The sequence below is a fragment of the Acomys minous genome (assembly GCF_964271855.1).
Source record: "Acomys minous genome assembly, chromosome: 5".
Classification (NCBI taxonomy): domain Eukaryota; kingdom Metazoa; phylum Chordata; class Mammalia; order Rodentia; family Muridae; genus Acomys; species Acomys minous.
The window spans coordinates 23059890-23079639 of record NC_140494.1 but is presented as its reverse complement, the minus strand read 5'-3'; the positions used below and the strand labels follow the sequence as shown (position 1 = coordinate 23079639).

The window sequence follows — 19750 nt, the reverse complement described above, 5'->3', positions numbered from 1 at the left end:
CCAAGACTGTTGAGATTATGAAACTCTTCCATGTCAATTTTGTTTGGTGTAATAGAATCCCAGCCTCCAGTGTGGTGCTCAGAGTCAAAGTGTAGCATCACATGAGAAAAGATAATGGCCAGATTTGTATTATAATGCCTAAGAGACCCTGTGGTAATGCCAAGATGCTGTAAAGCAATTAAAGGCTTTGCTTCATATGTTTTCCTTTCAGCTATTTAGTGAAATCTCTTTTGGCACTTAATTTTCTAATAATTAAATTTATCCAGCTTTTGTTTTTATGGTTTTTTGGGGGGTGTTATTTTATGTTTAAAAATTTTATTTTACATTTTTTAGTGTTCTGTACAGTGTTTTAATACAAGAGAAGACCATATAAACAGTATATTTTGGAGAGAATAGCTGTCATGGACAATTGATATCATGTTGACACTCACTGTCCTTTAAAGTTCTAGAGTAAACACTCTTAACCACATGGGGCTAAGGCTGACTGTTGCTATTATTTCCCTTTCTTAGTTCCGTTCTATTTCCGTTTTTTCCCCCTAGCATGTTAACAATGGGGCGGGCACCTGGTAGTTGTGTAAACTGTCTCAATTTTGACATCTGTGACTGAATAGCTAGCTCTGTGTACTAACGTGTTCCAGCATTGGCAAGACCCAGGATAGGCCAGATGCAGAGGAGAGAGTTGTTCTCTGGCACCAGCTGAGCCCTAGAGGAGACATACTTAGCTGGGGTTGTTTTTTTGTTTTGTTTTTTAAATTAATTTAACTGGGTGTATTAGTTAGTTGCGTATGTCCCGTTAACTTTTAGTCCCGCTCAGTGGAACAGCCGTGCGTGTCTTAGTCTTAAGTGCACTCTAGGAAGTAGGACAGTGATGGTGACATGGTCGATGGGCAGCAGTGGTGGTGACAGCACTGTTCTTCGGCTTAAGTCCTTAATCCTCACCGAGGCTTTCCAGGGTGGGTCCGGGTGTGGTCCCTAGTTCTAGGTGATGGAATCGAGATTTAAGTAAGCAGCAAGAGGTGGAGCAGTCGGCTTCTGGAGTTTGCTCTCGGTTCCTGCCCTGGCCTCTCAGGAGAGGAAGGGCTGTGCTCTCCTGGATTGCCCACACTGTTAGCAGATGGTGCGTTGAGCTTCAGGAGCAGCTTTGGCTTGTGCAGAGTAGCATTTCACACATGTCCTTTAATTCTTCTCATCCTTACAGTCTAGCTTTTGTTTGTTGAGCCTCTGCTTAAGAACAAGGCATATTTATTTGCCTTCATGTCTAAATTGGCTTTTCCTGTTGAGTCAGTTATATTGTTGATGTATGGAATTATTTTCTGTCATTTTTATGAGATAATAAGGAAAGTCTGTGTAGTATGTATTAGCACTTAACTTTTATGGCTGGAATGTTTCACATCTGCATCTTTCTGCTCGCGCGCGCGCGCACACACACACACACACACACACACACCCTGTTTATCCATTTACTCATTGATGGACATTTGGACTTTTTCCCCCCTATAGCTGTTGTGGTTGGAGCCACAGCCACAGTTGTTCGGGAAGAATTCTTAGGAGTGCAGTTGCTGGTCATACTGTTTTCTACTCAGCATTTCCATATTTTCAGGCAGCGCAGGAAGGTCTTCATTTCTCTATATTCTCTCTAACAAGTATTCTTTTCTGGTTTTGTATTAGAGCCAACCTAATGGGTGTGAAGTGAGATCTCATTGTGGTTTGACTTGCATTCCTTAACTGATTAAGCGCTTTAGGCATCTTCCTTGTGTACATCTTGGCCATTTGTGTAAACTATTTGGAGAAATACCTGTTGATGTCCATTGCTCATTTTTGTTTATTTTTAAAGTATTATTTTATTTTTGTATGTATATGGGCATTTTGCCTGCATGTATGTCTGTGCACCATGTTTATTTGTGCCTGGTACTTGAGGAAGTCAGAACAGGGTGGGGCTGCAGTTACAGGTGGTTGTAAGCTACCATGTGGGTGCTTGGAAACAGTGCTGTTAACCACCCAGCCATCTCTCTGGCCCTTGTTGCCCATTTGTAAAATGAGCTTGTGTTTGTAATTCATTTGTAGTTCTTTATATGTGGATTCTGCACTCTCAATGCGTGGTTTGGATCTACTTTTCTCATTTTGTATGCTTTGTTTGTGTTTGAGATTTTTCTTGTTTTTTTTCCCCTGTTTTTTAGAGGAGGGGTTAAAAGTATCTCTCTCTGTGTCTGTCTGTCTGTCTGTCTCTCCCTCTCTCTCTCTCTCTCTCTCTCTCTCTCTCTCTCTTGTTTTTCAAGACAGGGTTTCTGTGTGTAGCCTTGGCTATCCTGGACTCGCTTTGTAGACCAGGCTGGCCTCGAACTCACAGCAATCTTCCTGCCTCTGCTTCCCAAGTGCTGGGATTAAAGGCATGCGCCACCACGGCCGGTGAAGAAATTTCTCTTATTGCCCACGCTGTCACTTCACTCTCCTGATAATGAGCAAATGTTTTGGAGTAGTATTTAGTAGTTCATCTACTTTTTATTTTGTTGCCCGTGCTTTTGTTAAAAGCTTTCCAATGAGTGAAAAAAAAAGCCGAGGACAGACGTAAACTCAGGTGAGCCAGGTTGAATTGGCTGGGAAGAAAACAAAGACTGTTTTCTGTGCTGCTTGTGGAAGCTATGGTTGTGCACTTGGCAAGTCCCGTAGATGGAACTGTGTCCTCAGCCCGAGGGAACACCATATTCAGGTTATGCCGATGCTTATCTGGGAATATACATTTGTTAAACTGATTAAACCTTCCACTGAATGTATTTTATCTTAGTTGTAACTTATAGTTACATCTCAATAGATGACTTAAAGAATATGTCGATTTGTTTAGTGTTGGACTGCTTTGAACAACACAGCTATGAACCTTCATTGACCTGCTTTGAATCCAGAGGAATGCATATGTAGGAGTGGCACTGCTGAGTCACAGGAACACACAGGTGCTGCCGGTGTGCACGCTAGCAGGAGGGAGCACTCCAGTCGGTCTGGAGTGGCACTGCTGAGTCATAGGAGCACACAGGTGCTGCCGGTGTGCACACTAGCAGGAGGGAGCACTCCAGTCGCTCTGGAGTGGCACTCTGCTGACTGCATGTTAATCTTTTTTCAGATTTTGGTCATTGTAGTTGGTGTAGACAGTGGTATGGGTTATAGTTTTAATTTACATTTTCCAGAAGACAAAATTGATTACAAGTTCATTTAAATTATGTACCTCTAGGCCTTCTTTGAGTATTCCAAATGGGGGACTTGGTAGCTATGTAAATATAGTGCAGGTCCATTGACCTTGCCTCTCAAATTCTTACTCTGATGAGGTTCTTATTTTAATGTAGTCTGAATGAGTGATGCTTGTTTTTAGTACTATGAGTTCTCTTTAATAATTTTGCTGTATCTGTGGACATGCAGATACACCACTGTGTATCTTTTTTGTAAAAATTTATTTATTATGTATACAATGCTCTGCCTGCATGTAATGCCTGCAGGTCAGAAGAGGGCACCAGATTTCATTATAGATGGTTGTGAGCCACCACCATATGGGTGCTGAGAATTGAACTCAGGACCTTTGGAAGAGCAGTCAATGCTCTTAACCTCTTAACCATCTCTCCAGCCCCACGACACTGTATGTCTTTAAGATGCTGTTTTGATTCATTAATCACAATCAAAACTGCAGTTTGCCTATCATTATTATTTTGGTGTCTGGTTTGAGACCAAGAAGAGTTTTTTCTTAGGCTATTTATTTTTATTTCCATGGGAGTTAGTGTAAAGGCTATACCTTTGTGGTTACAGTGTAGTGGAAACTTCCTTGCTTACAGTGTCACTCTCAGTGTTGGTGTGGCGTGAACTTTGCTCTACCCTGGGAGTTGGCTTGTCATTATATAGCTTCCAAACCAAGAATGTTTTTACATTATTAAAGGTTTGATTAAAAAGAAAAAAGGCCTGGCGGTGGTGGCGCACGCATTTAAGCCCAGCACTCGGGAGGCAGAGGCAGGTGGATCGCTGTGAGTTCAAGGCCAGCCTGGTCTACAAAGCGAGTTCAGGACAGCCAAGGCTACACAGAGAAACCCTGTCTTGAAAAGAACAAAACAAAACAAAAACCAACAACCAAAAAAAGGGGGGGGGGGGGGAAGAAAACACAACAGAGACTATAGGTATTTACAAAGCCCTAGATATTTATCTGGTTTTTCATAACACACATCATACGTGTTATTCTGTTCCATTGGTCTTTACGATTTTGAGGGACATGGTTTCTCAGTGTGGTCCTAGCTGTCCTAGACCTCTGTAGATCAGCTCTGTAGACCAGGCTGTCCTCAAACTCACAGAGAACTACCGCCCTGCCCATTGGTCATTTTATTTGCATCAAGACAACACTGCTTTTGATTGGGGTGGCTTGGTAAGTGATTCTATCCTGTAATGTACCCTTCATTTGTTCAAGATGCCTTGCTTGGGCTGAGGTACTCAGTGCGTTGTCACTGATCCAGCATGCATGGGGCTCCAGATTAAACCCATGAAAAGAAAAGGAAAGGAAAGGGAGGGGGGGGGAGAGAAAGAAAAAAAAAGAAAAGAAAAAAAAAACCTGGCTATTCAATTGCTAGAATTTTTATTGCCTATGTATTACTCTGGAGGGGTGTCTCAGTGGTTAAGAGCACTGACTATTCTTCCACAAGACCTGAGTTCAAATCCCAACACCTACATGGCAGCTGACAACTGTCTGTAACCCCAGAATCCGACATCCTCACACAGACATACATGCAGGCAAACCACCAGTGACATAAAATAAAAATAAATGATTAAAAAACAAAAAACAAAAAAAGGAAATTTTCTATATTTAAAAAAAAATAAAACAAACAAACAAAAAAGCCTACCTTGACTTCAGGAGGTAGAGGCAGGTGCATCTGTGAGTTCAAGGCCAGCCTGGACTATACGAGATCAGTGTCCACTCAGGACCCCTAAGACCAAGTTCTCAGCACAAAGGAGGTTCATTTGCCCCAGAGGGACAGAGAGCAGGGAATAAGAGACCGAGACAGGGCAAGGAGGGCAAAGGAACAAGGGAGAAGGATGGCCTCCAGATAGAGAGGAGACAGACATGGCCCTTAGGAAAATGGCAGTTTGTGAAGGAAAAGAGAAACTCCGTATTAGGATGAGGTGTTTAATTTTAATTGGACATCTTAATTAGGTAAGCCAAAGGGGGCCTTTGATTGCTGGACTTCAGTACTTTGATTGTTAGGCCTTGGTGGTCAGCCTCAGGAGGAGAAAGGGGCCCAAATAAGGGAATGGACCTTTCTGGCTAGCCTTAGGAGTATAATCTAACAGTTTTTAGCAAGGCAGAGGGAATGGGGAGAAGGGCAAGGCCCGCCAGAGCATGTCCACCACTGTTGACCAGGCTAGAGACCCTTCCTCGATCACATAGTGAGTCCAGGAGAACCAAGGATGCACATTGAGACCCTATCTCAAAAAGAAACAAAGCAAGCAGGCAGGCAAACAGACAAACAACCCCTTAAAAAAAAAAAAAAAGCCCTTGAATCTTGTAGTGTGTGTCTCAGATTAATTGCTCTGCGTCTTTTGGGATAACCCTTTGGTTTTTCTTGGTTCATCTTTTGATACAGTGACTATATATTGATTGGAGTTTTTGATGTTAAACCAACCTTGTATTACTGAACCAAACCAAGCTTGTTTGTACTGTGTGCTCACCGTCATGCCTGTCTGGTTCTTCCTTCTCTGCGCAGTGACTGTATTGGGTTCAGCAGACAGGGAGCAGTGGCAGCTCGTAGGAGTTAGCAGGGGAAATGATTGTCATGGACAAATGACTGAAGAGGAGTGGGACAAGGTGGACTGCTTTGGATCTGGAAAAGGTGAAGGAAAGATTTGTTAGTAAAAGCCTCAGACTGCAGTCTGTATCTGAGGAAGGCTCAGGGCAGTGAGCAGTGGAGGAGTTGGGGAGCAATCTTCTTGAAGAACCTCACTTTGGGTAGCAGTGGGGACATGCAGATTAGTGTGGACACGGCGATGTTCAGATGGTTGGCGGGCAGCTACCTGCAGAAGGTTCTCAGAGGGATGCTGGCACAGTAGCCTCCTCCACAGGCTGGGCTCTCGGGCTCCATCCCAGCTGATGGCATTTGATGCTCTGCATCCTGCCTGCTTTGTTGGCTGGGCCTCAACACCTTGCTTCTCTCGCAGCCCTTGGGCGCTGTGAAGCTCTTTACCTTGTCTAGCTTTCCTGTGTTGCCCATGTGAGAAACAGTTGACCATGAAGCCCGCTTTACTATACATATTTAGAAACTTTTGTTTATAGCTAATGAACATTTTTTTGTTTAATCTTTTAAATTTTTATTTTGTTTTATGTGTATGAGTGTTTTGCCTACATGCATGTCTCTGTACACCACTTTCATGCCTGGTACGCATATTGGCCAGAAGAGGGTATTGGAACAGTGTTTTTCAACACCTGTCATGTTGCTGTGACCTCTTAATGCAATTCCTAATGCTACGACCCTTTACTACACTTCCTCATGATGTGGTGACCTTCAGCTGTACAGTTATTTTTGATGATACTTCATAACTATACATTTGCTACTATTATGAATCGTAGTGTAAATATCTGATACTGCAGGATAGCTGATATGCGACCCCTGTGAAAGGGGTTGTGACCGCAGGTTGAGAATCATTGCCCTGGAACGGAGTTATAGTGGTTGTTAGTTGTCACATAGGTCTTGAGATTTGAACCCCTGTCCTCGGGAAGAGCAGCCAGGGCTCTTAACTGTAAAGTTACCTCTCCAGCCCCTTATTTAATCTTTGTTGTAGGAATTTTGATTCAGATGTTCCTACGAATTCATGTTTTGAGATTAAAGCCATTTTTCCTTCATACTTTCTACTTGATAAGTTAAGTAATAGATTTTCATTCTTTAATATTTAGCTTGGAAACTCTACTTATCTCCGTACTGCCTGCATATGATGGCTGTGCTGTGTTGAAATTCAGTTTTTATTTAATGAAATGCTTTGCCTCCCTTTTTGTTTTGTATATTCTTCAGTAATCTTGGAGACACAACTTTCCTCTTATTTGACTTACATTTTTGGCAGCTCTCTCTCTCTCTCTCTCTCTCTCATTTTGGCAGCTCTCTCTCTCTCTCTCTCTCTCTCTCTCTCTCTCTCTCACCTTTTTGGCAGCACTCTCTCTCTCTCTCTCACCTTTTTGGCAGCTCTCTCTCTCTCTCTCTCTCTCTCTCTCTCTCTCTCTCTCTCTCTCTCTCTCATACACACACACACACTGTTACTGCTTTTCTCCATACCCCTAATTCTCAGCCATTTTACTACAGTGAGCGTAGCTGAGGGCTCTCATGTTGGGTGGAGTCGATGGAGCTTCTGTGACTGTGGACAGTCTTCCTCACGTCTCATCGCTGTCTATGTCCCTCCCCCCCGGGGATTGAATTAACTATTTTCATTTAAAAAAATAACTACATTTTCATATTTTTGCTTAAAATAAAGAAGCTAATGGAAAGGTGATAGCTAGCCCCAGTTTTTTGAAGGGCTCTTTTGTAGGTAATGTTTCCCAGTTATTAAGAGCGAGAAGACACGCTCATTAGTAAGACACTGGAAAATCCCTGCTCATGGAGACAGTCTGGTGAATGCTCATGTCTGTGCTGAGATAGGTGAAAATTCCTGCCTCCTGATTTACCAGTTCAGAGAAACTATGGCGCTAGCACAAGTTCAATACTGGGAAATGAGAAGCAAAAGCTAGTCATTAGATTATGCAGAGCAAACTGCCTAGTTGTTCAGAATGGGCTTCCCCTCTTCCCTCCTCTGTGCTCACCTCCCCCTGACCCTCCCCCATCCCCCATAGACTCAGGATCTCTTTGTGTTGACTTGGCTGCTCTTGAACTCTGGGTCTCAAATGGTTCTCCTGCCTCAGCCTCCCCAGTCAGGCACTGGCTACAAATCCACCCACTTAGCTATCAGCATGTTTTTGAAATGATTTCTATGTATTCTTCCCAGAGTAAAGGTTATGAAGGCTAGGAAACACCTTATGGCTGAATTGTCAGTGAGTAGGTGCCTGGCACACAGAAGGGGCTTATGTGCACCTATGGCCATTCAGTAAAGGGAAGGACACTGACACCTGTTGCGGTGGCTACCATGGTGCTTCCTATGAGACTGTTACCCATGACGTAGAGTTTGGTATGTCAGTCTGTGTTTGCTGCTGGGTGGAGAAAACTAGTTCTGTGGCTCCCTTCTCACTCCCCATAGTCCCTGTAGTGCAAGGTGAATGGTATGTAGTGATTTAGAAACCATATTTCAGTAAGTATGTGTATTGAGAAAATAACAAAAATAGGGAACTCTTGGACTTACATAGAAACTTACTCTCTGTAAAATAAACTGGCAGGTAAAAAGTTTAAAAGGAAATCTTGATATTACTTAATAATAATGAATGATAGTCTATAGTGAAAGGAGTTGAGCTGGATTGAAACAGATGTCAGAAATCCCCTTTTTAGAAGTAGACTTTAAGATCTGAAAAACATAATACATGAAGGTAACTTGGTCTAAAAATTAGGTACAATTTCAAAGTCTGTTTAAGAGTTCTAAGTACTTTATTAAACGTGAAAGATAGCTTCAGAGAGTACTGACCCACAGTATTCGTCAGAGGTGTGTAATTGTGAAAGAATTAGTGTGTGAGCAGTGTCTGAGCCTGGTTCTGAGCTCTGTGGAGACTTTGTCTTAGCAATGTTGTGTGGGCAGCCCTATAGTGGAGTGATTTTAAGCTGTCTTTTCCTAGTTGCTCCATAACTTGTGGCCCTGATTACAGGCACCACCCTGCTGGATTGCCCCGTTTCCAGCTAGCCTACACAGAAAGTATGTGATTCCTAACTTAATAAAAGTTAATTGTGGGGATTTCAGCTCCTGCTTTTGATGTTCAGGGGATACCTTCCTCTGTGGCATAAAAACAGAACAGAAATATTTGCAGCTAAAAGCTGAGTGCTTTAAACTAAGAAGTACGTTTCTTGTTTGTTCATTCACTTAGCAAACATCTGTTCGGTCTGCACCAGGAGCCAGACAGTAAGCTGATTGCATGGAAGGAAGCAACGTGGCCTCTAGCCTCACTTCCCTCAGAGTGTTGATCAAATGTCACCTGATACAGTGGACTTCCTGGACTGTTTAATACAAACAGCCTGCCATTCACACTCACTTTCTTTCTCTCTCTGTAGTGTTCTCCATAACATCACCTCACACTAAAGCCTTCTCCCCCACCCCCAGTTGACAGATAGGGCAAAGATTTTTGGTTCTCCTCTCCTCCTCCTCCTCCTCCTCTTCTTCTTCAAACTCAAAATAGTTTCTGCCATACATTTATTAGAAATATACAGACCCACAAATTCACAGACATGACACTCTGATTTTAATTTTTAAAGTATAGAAACAAAAGTATGTTCAATTGTTATAGGATTGTGGCAAAGGAAATCATTTTACTGCCAGAGAAGGGTTCGCAGGACGTTCATTAGACTGTTGATGAACAGAAGGGGAAGGCAGCACGCCAGGAGAGACTTCTGAGACATGGCAAGTAATGGGTGCAGGGCAGGATAGACTGTGTGTTATTAGCTGTGGGTTACTGACATGTGGAGAGTCATGCTTAGCTTTTCCAGGTGACTGAATAGATGAACACTCCACTCACCAAAGGATGCTAGAGGGAGAAACACGTCCCTGTCCCCAGTGAGCAGGGTCCAGTTTGGGAGAAGGTGCTTTTCCTATGCTGCTGGAATCTCCTCTGGAGTTCTTAGGTAGAGGAATGGCCACTTAGCAGCCCTCAGCAGATATGCTGGAATAGGTCCTGGTGTTAAAGAAAAGAAAAGAAAAGGAAAAAAAAAAAATCCAGAGAGCATGGAGACACAGGTAAAGGTGGGACCAGGGGAGATAATGTCTAATAGTGGCCAGAGAAAGACAAATCAAAAGACTGAGGACAGCCAGAGTCTGTGCTTTGTTGGTAAATAGGTGGTGCCAGTGAGAAACTTTATTTGTAGTAGAGGATGCCTTAGGATAGCGACCAAAAAATACCTTCTGACAAATAGAAAGTTTTAGGGAAAAAAATTATTAAAGTTACAGAGGACAGTAGAGTTGACAGGTGGATGAGGAAAGCAAGCATTCAAGAGCTGGGACATGCTCAGGGACAGTGGTGGATGGTGGTGAGTTTGTATGTCTGTCCTGGGGATGTCTGTTCATACAGAAAACTCTGCAACATAAGGGTTTAGGGAGGAGCCCTGGTGAAGATGTACCCTAGGAGAGAGGCACACAGTCCCCCCCCCCCCAGCCAAATGGAAGGAAGAGGAGGGAACGTCTGGGAGATGCTGTAGGGGTGACAGAAAGAAGTGTGTGGGAAGCTCTAGCTATGGATCAAGGCCCCGACAAAGGCTGTGAGGACTAAATCCTTAAATGACACAGGAGAAAAACCCCTCAAAATGAAAACCGAGCATAGTGGGGGGAAGGAGGAGAAGAGCACCAGAAGTGCAGAGAAACGGGACAGATCCAGTGTGACCTGCACTGCAGGGAGCGCAGGTTAAAGTTACCCCGAAGTCTAAGAGCTGCTTCAAGGGACAGGAGTTGAAACGCAGCAAGAGCCCTTTCCTGAGCTTCAGCAGGAACCTTTTGAACTTAGAAAGTAACTCACTATGTCAGTTAGATTCATTCAGCTGCGCTAACAGGCCAAGAACTGGGGGCTGGGTTGCCGTGTGGTTGGCATTCTCTGTAGTTAGATTGGCAAATTGTATGCTTTGAAAGGTCACGGGGGGGGGGGGGGCGGGGGAGGAAGGAGGTTGATGCTGCTAAGTTTTGGTGAAGTGTGGGTCCGTCGGTGATCTTAGAAGGAGTTTTTGAGGGAGGCTGGCAGCTCTGAAGAGTAGAGAGTGCACAAAGGAAGGTCTGGACAAGACTGAAGAGCAAGCTTACTAATTGGTCAGGGGGTTGAGCAGTGGCAAAATCAGAGATGGGAGGTTGCTGCTTATGATTTAAGAGTGTTGTAGCAAGTTTGTCTGGGTTGTCAGAGAAATTATAGTCCAGCACAGCAAGAACAACACGGCTGTGACTCTTAGACATGACACGTGATTTATGAAACTCCTAAAACTTAAGGGAGAACACTCACATTGTGTGAACTTCAAGTACTCTGGAAGGCAGTCGTGGGACGGTTCATTGAAGGGAATCAACCTGAGGTTGGGGAGGTATTTGTTGGATGATAAATTGCTCCCACAGTGTCTGCTTGGCCACAGCACTGAAACTTTTTGAATCACGCCTGCCACCTAGTGGTGGTACACTCACACTGCTCTCTGTTGCCCGCCCTGCCCCTGCACTGATTCACTCCTGACACCTAGTGGTTATACCCTAACACAGCTCACTGTTGCCCGCCCTCAGACGTGCTTCAGGCTGTTTTTACTGTTGGCATTTTCCAGGGTGACATTTTGAATTAGACATACGGTATTTATTGGGCATCCGTTACGTGCCAGGAACCATTCTGTATACTTGAGATTTTCATGTGGCGTTTTTTCTTTTCTATAAACTCACAGAATTTGAATATATAGCTTTAATAACACCTATAAATCTACTTAATTTGAGTATACAGCTGAACAGATCCACCATAAACTCACTGAATTTTAATATATAGCCAACCCGATCCACAGGAATCGGAAACTTGCTTATAAGCGTAACATGGGGTTGTCTTGTGATTTTTTCACATGTGAAACCTTCCTGAATTGGTGTCATGGCTTTGGGGTCTGTGGCACTCCTTAATGTTAAGCAGATATTTAAGGTGATAAAGATTGTGGTGTGTGCTCAGCTTATGTGAGAAGCCACATCGTGCAGAGACGCCGTACTACAGAGACCCATTGAGGTGCTTTCCTTCTGCCTGTAAGTTAACACTAAAGCTCTTACCTCTTGGCTATGCCTGCCGAAGGATTTATAGTATTTGTGAATTAACCGACGCCTGAGATTTAACTGAAAAAGCCTTAGGAGGATGTGAGTGGGCTTAAACGAAACAAGATGTCCCTGGTTCTTTACGTAGGATCCTGGGGTTCATGCTGTCAGCTTCTCTGGTTCCCAGTGTATGAAACATTTCCATGGCAAAAAGAGCTTGAAAAATTTGGATGTGTCTGGTTTGAAAAAATTAGCATGAGCAGCTTCAAACATAGTTTGCTTTTTAAGTTCTAAACAGATGTCCTTATTTCACTTTATTACTTAAAGGCCAGGTTGCAAAAGGCGGGGGGGGGGGGGGTATATATTTGTTTATAGTATATGTAATTGCAGTTGAAACAGACAGGTCACACCTGGACCCCGTTCAGAGATTATTATAACTTGAGATCAGGAACTCTTAAAGGTGTCAGATCTGCAGATTGGGAGATAGGACTTGACTGTTCCAACAAGTGTTATGAAAATGAATGTGTCCTGAGTAGAATGTAGAGATGTAATAAATTACATCCTCCCTGGCCCCTTGCCCCCGTGTTGTTTTGCCCTTACCACAAAAGAAAAAAAGAAAAAAAAAGGCTTATGATCTGCAATAGTATTTTAATGTTTAATTACATAATATATGCATATTTTAAACATTAGGCAGTGTGTCTCTGTTAGGGTCTTAAGATTAAGATGGCTTCTTTAGCTGGATGTGGTAACCAGCTGTAATGCCAGCTCTTGAGAGTCTGAGACAGGAGAGTTGCTGTAAGTTGTAGATCAGCCTACTGGTGCATTCCTGGGCAACCTGAGCTACAGAGTAGAGCCAGCAATGAAGCATGGTGCCTCATCCATTGCTTTCATTGGGCTGTATGACCAGAAGCAGGAGTCCGTTAGACTGTGTTTTTTTGTTTTGTTTTTGAGGAAGCTTCATACTGTTTTTGGTAAAATGGTTGATGTGTTGGTTAGTTTTATGTCAACTTGACACATGCTAGAGCCATCTGGGAAGAGGGACTCGTCCTCCTCTTTTTTGGTCAATGTGTAAAACGTTCATTCATTGATCAATAATCTGCTGTGATCTATTAGTCTCAACTAATTTGGGTGTGTGTGTGTGTATACACACAAATATATATATATACATATATATATATACACACACACATATGCATGTGTATGTACAAATTATAAACAACTATTCATTATTTTCATTATTCATGATATTATTATATACATGCACATATACAAATTATATATAAAAGTTATTCATTATTTGCATTTATCTGAGTTTTGAGAAACAACCAAGTAAAGAAGTTTATATTTCAATAGGGTCAGATAATCGCAGACGTGACCGTTCCTTGAAAGGACAACTAGTGATCTCTTTTGTAAATTCCTAGTCTTAAATTTTCTTTATAGCTAAAAAAAACTATGTGAAGAAAATGAGTACACAAAAAGAATTTACATTTTTTTATAAGCTAAACTATAAATATTACTTCTATTTTTTATTTGTTTTGAGATTATAATATAATCACATCATTTCCCCTTTCCCTTTCTCCCCTTCAGCGTCTCCTGTACACCCGCCTCCCTGTTCTCCCTCAAATTCATGGCTTCTTTTTCTTTGGTAGCAGTTGTTGTCGTTGTTTTGGTGTGTGTGTGTGTGTGTGTGTGTGTGTGTGTGTGTGTGTGTGTGTATTTCTTTCTAATACATAAATACAACCTGCCAAGTCCCTCGGTGTTACTTGTTTGTGTATGTTTTCAGTACAGACCTTTTGGTATTGCATAGCCAGCTGGGGCCCCTTGGCTGGGGAAACCTGGTTCTCCCACTCTGAGCATTCCTTAGTTGCCTGTAACTCTTGGTCTGCAGTTGAGGACTCGTGAGTTTCCCCCTTCCGTGTTAGCACGTCTGTTGGTGTTGTCCGTCCGCTCAGGTTTAGGTGTTCACGATAGTGAGGCTTCATGGGTGTGGCTTCTCTGACATTCCTAGGAGACAGGATCTCACAGCGAACATCCTGTTCTCTGGCTCCTAATGGTCTTTCTGCCCTTCTTCGGCAGTGATCCTTAGCCTATGTGTAGGAGTAGGTTTGCAGATGTATCCTTTGGAACTGAGCCTCACAAATCTGCATTTTGATCAGCTTTAGTTTTCTGTAATGATCTCCATCTGTTGCAAAGAGAAATTTCCTTGATGAAGAACGAGCACTTATCTGTGGATATAAGTAAGGAAAAATATGTAAAATGTAGTCAGGGATGATGCCGACTTAGTAAGGTGGCAGGCAATAGATTCTCCTCCTAGATCCATGATTTCACTGGCCCAAGGTAGGTGGATAAATTTCTAGTACCAGGCATGACTTGCAGCTTGTTGATTTGGCCTTATGTCCAGTTACAGAGCTGCTGGTTCCTGCCACGGTATGCGTGCCGCTGTTACACCTGTAGCATTACCATGCCATGCTGGTGGCTGTGGTTTATGAGCATCATGCATAGCTGGGAGGACTGTTGGTTACTTCTCCCCTTTGGAAGCTCGTATGACACCTTTTGGTATCTTGAGTGCTAGTCCTCAGGGAGGAGACACTGAGGTCAGGTCCTGCCCAGGTCTTCTGGATGTTGTGTCTGAAGTGTGTGGTGTCTTAGCAATAGGGACTTACCTTTCACCTCTGGGAGGCAGCCAAGGGCAACAGCTGTAGCCTATAATGTTTTGGGACCCAGAAGAAGGCTTCTTATGCCTTCCTGGTTTTGTTAAATAGTCTATGGCTTTTGAGAAGAGCATTATCAGCCCAACTGGCATAATTTCATTTAAGCAATGTGTGTGTGTGTGTGTGTGTGTGTGTGTGTGTGTGTGTGTGTATTTTAGGTAGATAATAGTATGATTTCTAATGACCTTTTCAGACATCGTTACTGTTATTTTACCTTCCTCCCCCCTGTGTTTATCTCACACTTTCCTTCCTTAACACCTTCCCACATTTTTCCACTTCCCCCTGTTGGAAGAGGGACTGTTAATTGAGAAAATTCCTCCATAATGTCAATTCTGCCTGGCGTTTTATCGATTAATGGTTGATGTGGGAGATCCCATCCCACTGTGGATGGTGACCACCTTGGACAGGTAGCCTTAATTAAGCTGTGTATGAAAGCAGCCCAGGGAGACAGTGAGCAAGCCTGTCAGCAGCACTCCTCCGTGGCCTCTGCTCCAGTTCTTGCCTTGAGTTCTGCCCCGACTTACTTCAGTGTTTTTATGGCCTGGTAGCAAAGAGTGACCTGAGCACTGTAAGCTGAACTAAACCCTCTCCTTCCAGGTTGCTTTTGGCCATGGTGTTTTATCACGGCAGTAGAAACCCTTAGACAACAGGATGACTGCACAGTGCCACCAGCAGTGAACAGGACTTCCTTTTCTCCGGGTCCTTGCCAGCATTTGTTACCTTTGTCTTTCTCATGGTAGCCACTGTGCCTGGGATGAGGTTCTAGCCCACCGTGGTTTTGATCTACATTTCTCTGCTATTTAGTATTATGGAACATTTTTTTTTCACTGTGTGTTGACTATTGTTTGTCTGCTGAGAAGTGTCTGTTTATATCCGTTGCCCATTTTAAAATGGGTTGATTTTCTTTTTTTTTTTTTTTTGCTGTTGAATTTTTATAGTTAATATTTTGATTATGGATTTTCCCCCAGATGTGTAACTTGCAGTATCTTCTCATTCTGTGGGATATTTCTTGACTTCGATGATAATTTCTAATTATTCTATGCAGAATCTTTTTAGTCTGATATAATCCCACTTAGTTATTTGTTTTGGTTTGCTGTTGTTTCTGGTAACTGGCATAGGTCAGAAGTTATTTCCTTATAATCTGTTGGCTCTGTGTATTTTATACTTAAATTTTTTTTCCAGGAAATTAAATGCTGCAGGTGATTTCAGCTTTAGCATTCTTCAAAGAATTTTGTTATAGGTTGGAATCATCTCTCTTGACTCTGGAGATGTCTTTGGAGACGGGAATCTAGTTCATAACAGTGACAGTGGAACATTTTGTGCCTGTACCTTTTATGCCTCTCTTTCTGTTTTTATTTTTACTTTTAGTTTTTGGACTGTGTTCTTCAGCTTCCTTTTAATGTGACAGTTGAGTTTAATGGATATTTTCTCACCCAGTGTGTTCTGATTTCCTTCTGGGATGTAAATTTGATGTCCTCTAATGTGGCTGATCTTGATCTGTGTGAAAACTCTGTCTGTAAACCTGGTTTACAGTAGAATGAACACGGTCATATAGATTAAATGCCTTTTTCTTAATTCCCACTGCAGCTTTGTCAGATAAGCACAGTTACTGTTGTTACCTGTTGTAGAAAATAATAAATTACTAATAATGTTTATTGCTTGTTTGTTTCTTTGAGACGAGTTTTCTCTGGGTAGCTTTGGCTGTCCTTGACTCGCTTTTTAGACCGGTGTGGCTTCGAATTCACAGAGATCCATTTGCCTCTGCCTCCCCAAGTGCTGGGATTACAGGTGTGCGCGCCACCATGCTTATTAATAAAAGCCTATAATTATTATGGTTATTTTATTTAACCAGCTGCCAACCAATAAAAGACACAGATACCTGATTGATTTTTAATAAGCCTTATTTTACCTGGGCAGATATTAACCTTGTAAACTGTGCTTTATCTCCCGTTTTCCTATGCCAATTGCTCTGGCATATCTGGGCTACCTCCATCCATACGCCATAAATACGTGCACTTGCTTTTCATCTGCTTTCCTCCATCCACATCGACCCAGCCACATAGTTCTCTCCATGCTGAGCCACAGAGGTCTCACTCCCTTCCCCTCCCCTGCTCTTCCAGTGGTCCTCTGCTTTCTCCAAGTGTGCGAACCTTGGCCACACCTACCTAACTTCCTCCCTGCCCAGGTGTGTAGGCAGCTTTATTTGACCAATTAGGGATAATTTTGGAGACAAGATTACACAGTATCATTTTGGTATAAGTGAGGGACTGCTCCTACAAAAGTCACTTTTCTGAGGGGGGGGCGGCGGCGAAGCAGTTAACATCTGAATCCAGAGCCCCAGAGTGTGCTGTGACAGACGAGCAGCTAGCACACACAAACACGTTATGTAAAAATCACTTGGCGATAACGATTGCCAGGGAGAGTAAAGAGTGCTCAGTTAAATTTTACTTTCATACCTGTGCATAATAAATAAACAATTAAACCACGTATGAAATTTAGCCCCTTGTTTGGAAAGTAAATGGTAAAGGTGGGATTTCAAAACATATGCTCTGACTGTAGGGCCTAAGATTTTTCTTAAATACTCCATTATGCTGGACTCAGAATCAAACTCCTCTGGACATTCAGTATTGGATGGCACCCTCTACCAGTTTATTACTAATTCTTTTTACTTAAGCTGCAACTGATCAAGTTACTGTAAAGTTTATGTGCTCTCTGATTTTAAATGTACTCCTGAGCTTTGAGTCGGTTTATCTTGTGCTTTTCATGCCTTTTTGTTCAAGCTCGGTCACTTCAGTTAGCCTTTGGCAGCCATGTAAGCTTCATTCATTTGCTTAATTTTTTTTCAAAGACAAAGATTTAGTTACATGGATATGCTAAAAGTAAGTCTTTTGAGAAGGTTAATGGAAAGACACTTGAGTAAGATACTTGACCTTTAAAACATGTTCTATGTGTTTTCGAAAAGTCAAGGGATGGTCAAGTATAGGTAGGGAAATGAAGGTGACTTTCTAAGAATCACCAAGGCATCTGTCTGGAAGCGGAGAAATACTTCTCCCTCTTGGATTATTACAATTTATGATTGGGTTTTGTGAGTTTTTGTCTTGGTTTGTTTTGTATATCCAGAAATGGACCTACAAGAGCTAATGACCTATGAGATTGAATGACACATTTTATTTACTTTTCTCTTATTTTTGTTTATTTTGTGTGTGTTGTGTACACATGTGTGTACATGTGTGGATGTGGGTGTCATCCTCTGTCACTTTCTACCTTTGTTTTCTGAGACAGATACCACATTGAACCTGGAGCTCACAGTTACAGCTAGGCTAGCCACCCATGAGCCCCTGAGAGCTACTTGTCTAGGTTGGTTATAAGTGTGCTGTCATGCTTGCCTTTTCCCATGGGTGGTGGAGATCCAAACTCAGGTCCTCAGCACAGCAAAAAGCACTCTACCCACTGAGCAATCTTCCCACCATCTATCCATCCATCCATCCTTCCATCCATCCATCCATCCATCCTTCCATCCATCCATCCATTCATCCTTCCATGTATCCATCCACCATTCCATCCATCCATCCACCCATCCACCCACCCACCCATCCATCCATCCATCTATCCATCCATCCATGCTTCCATTTCTCTGAGACAAGGCTTTGCTCTGTAGCTAGGCTGGCCTCAAACGCAAGATCCTACCCTCCACCTCCAAAGGGTTTAAATTATAGTTATGCATCACAATGCCTGGATTGATATACACTTTAAATTTGATACATTTGAGTTCAGGTTTAAATAGAATTTCAGACTCTCTCTGCCCCCCCCCCCAATGTGTGTTTGTGTGTGCACTGCTAAAATTAATGAGTCAACTGTTTAACTCAATATAAAGCCAGAGTATAGAAACTGAAGAAGAGTAAGATTCTTCCTGAGACTTGCTTATGGTTAAGGGATGCTTGGGAAGCAGTTTTCTTTTCTTTTCTTTCTTTTTTGTTTTTTTGTTTCTTGTTTTTTGTTTTTTGAGACAGGGTTTCTCTGTGTAGCCTTGACTGTCCTGGACTTACTTTGTAGACCAGGCTGGCCTCAAACTCACAGCGGTCGGCCTGCCTCTGCCTCCCGAGTGCTGGGATTAAAGGTGTGCGCCACCATGCCCGGCTCAGTTTTTTCTTAAAAAAGAGGAATTAGAGTAGACACAGGTAGAATTTAGGAGAACGTCCATCAACACTAATGAAAATCCCAGCATCCGTGACCCTCTGCCTACCTCCATGGCTTCAGGCATCCTGTGATAACAGACTTGTCAGTAGAGAATTGACTGACTACAAGAGAAGCCATTGCAAAAGTAGTATTTCCTTTGGAGACATTAGGACCACGTTATTTTGGATATCTTCTGCGTAAGCAAACTTTTCTACCAGAAGTTTTAGGTGTCACCACATTGCTACTCCACTAATAATAATAATAACAACAACAATGACAACAACTTCATTATTTTGTAGAATGTATCAATAGTCATTTGCATTTAATACATATTTGTAGCAAGTTCTTTTATTTATTTATTTTAATGTTTTATTATTTTATTTTGTGTGTCTGTGTGCATATGTGTCTAGTGCCCAAGAGGCTAAAAGAAGGTGTTGGATTCTCTGGTACTGGAGTTACAGATGGTGATAAGTCGCTATGTGGGTGCTGGGACTTGAACCAGGGTCCTTTGGAAGATTAGCCAGTGCTCTTAATTGCTGAGCCATCTTTCCAGCCTCTGTATTTTATGCTTTCAAATGAGACAGACCAGGGGGTCATCAATAAATGTTTTGTATTCTATAAGCCTTCCTGTGAAAGCAGTGTCTTAATAAGACATTAATCTTCAGATCTTTAGATATAAGTGTTTGTCCTTTAAAGCCAGCTGTTGTACATATCTGATTGGTCATAAAGGGATCTAGCCTGATTACCTTCTTTATTAGAATTCAGTGTTTGCATTTTGAACAACGAAATTGAAATATACTTTATTTTTCTTATAAATTTCAGCTGTTCATCACATAAAACAGCAGTACATTATGAAAAGATGTCCTTAGGTGATTTTTGTCACTGAGTTAGTGTTGCAGTGTGTATTTACACAATCCTAGATGGGAATATATTTCATTGGCAAAGCTCTCACTTAAAATGCAAGTTCTAGGTTCCATGCGAGCACTGGA

The 19750-nt window shown here is 42.3% G+C and overlaps 1 protein-coding gene and 1 long non-coding RNA gene across 10 annotated transcripts in view; both read left to right on the top strand.

Annotated features, from left to right (window-relative positions):
• The window catches only part of ARHGAP21 (Rho GTPase activating protein 21), a 127654-nt gene that overhangs the window by 60298 nt on the left and 47606 nt on the right, over nt 1–19750 (top strand). The gene's annotated exons all lie outside the window — the stretch shown is intronic.
• Nucleotides 1003–3897, top strand: LOC311598042. Its single transcript, XR_014779454.1, has 2 exons — nt 1003–2945; nt 3026–3897. It is a non-coding gene; the product is annotated as an uncharacterized lncRNA (long non-coding RNA).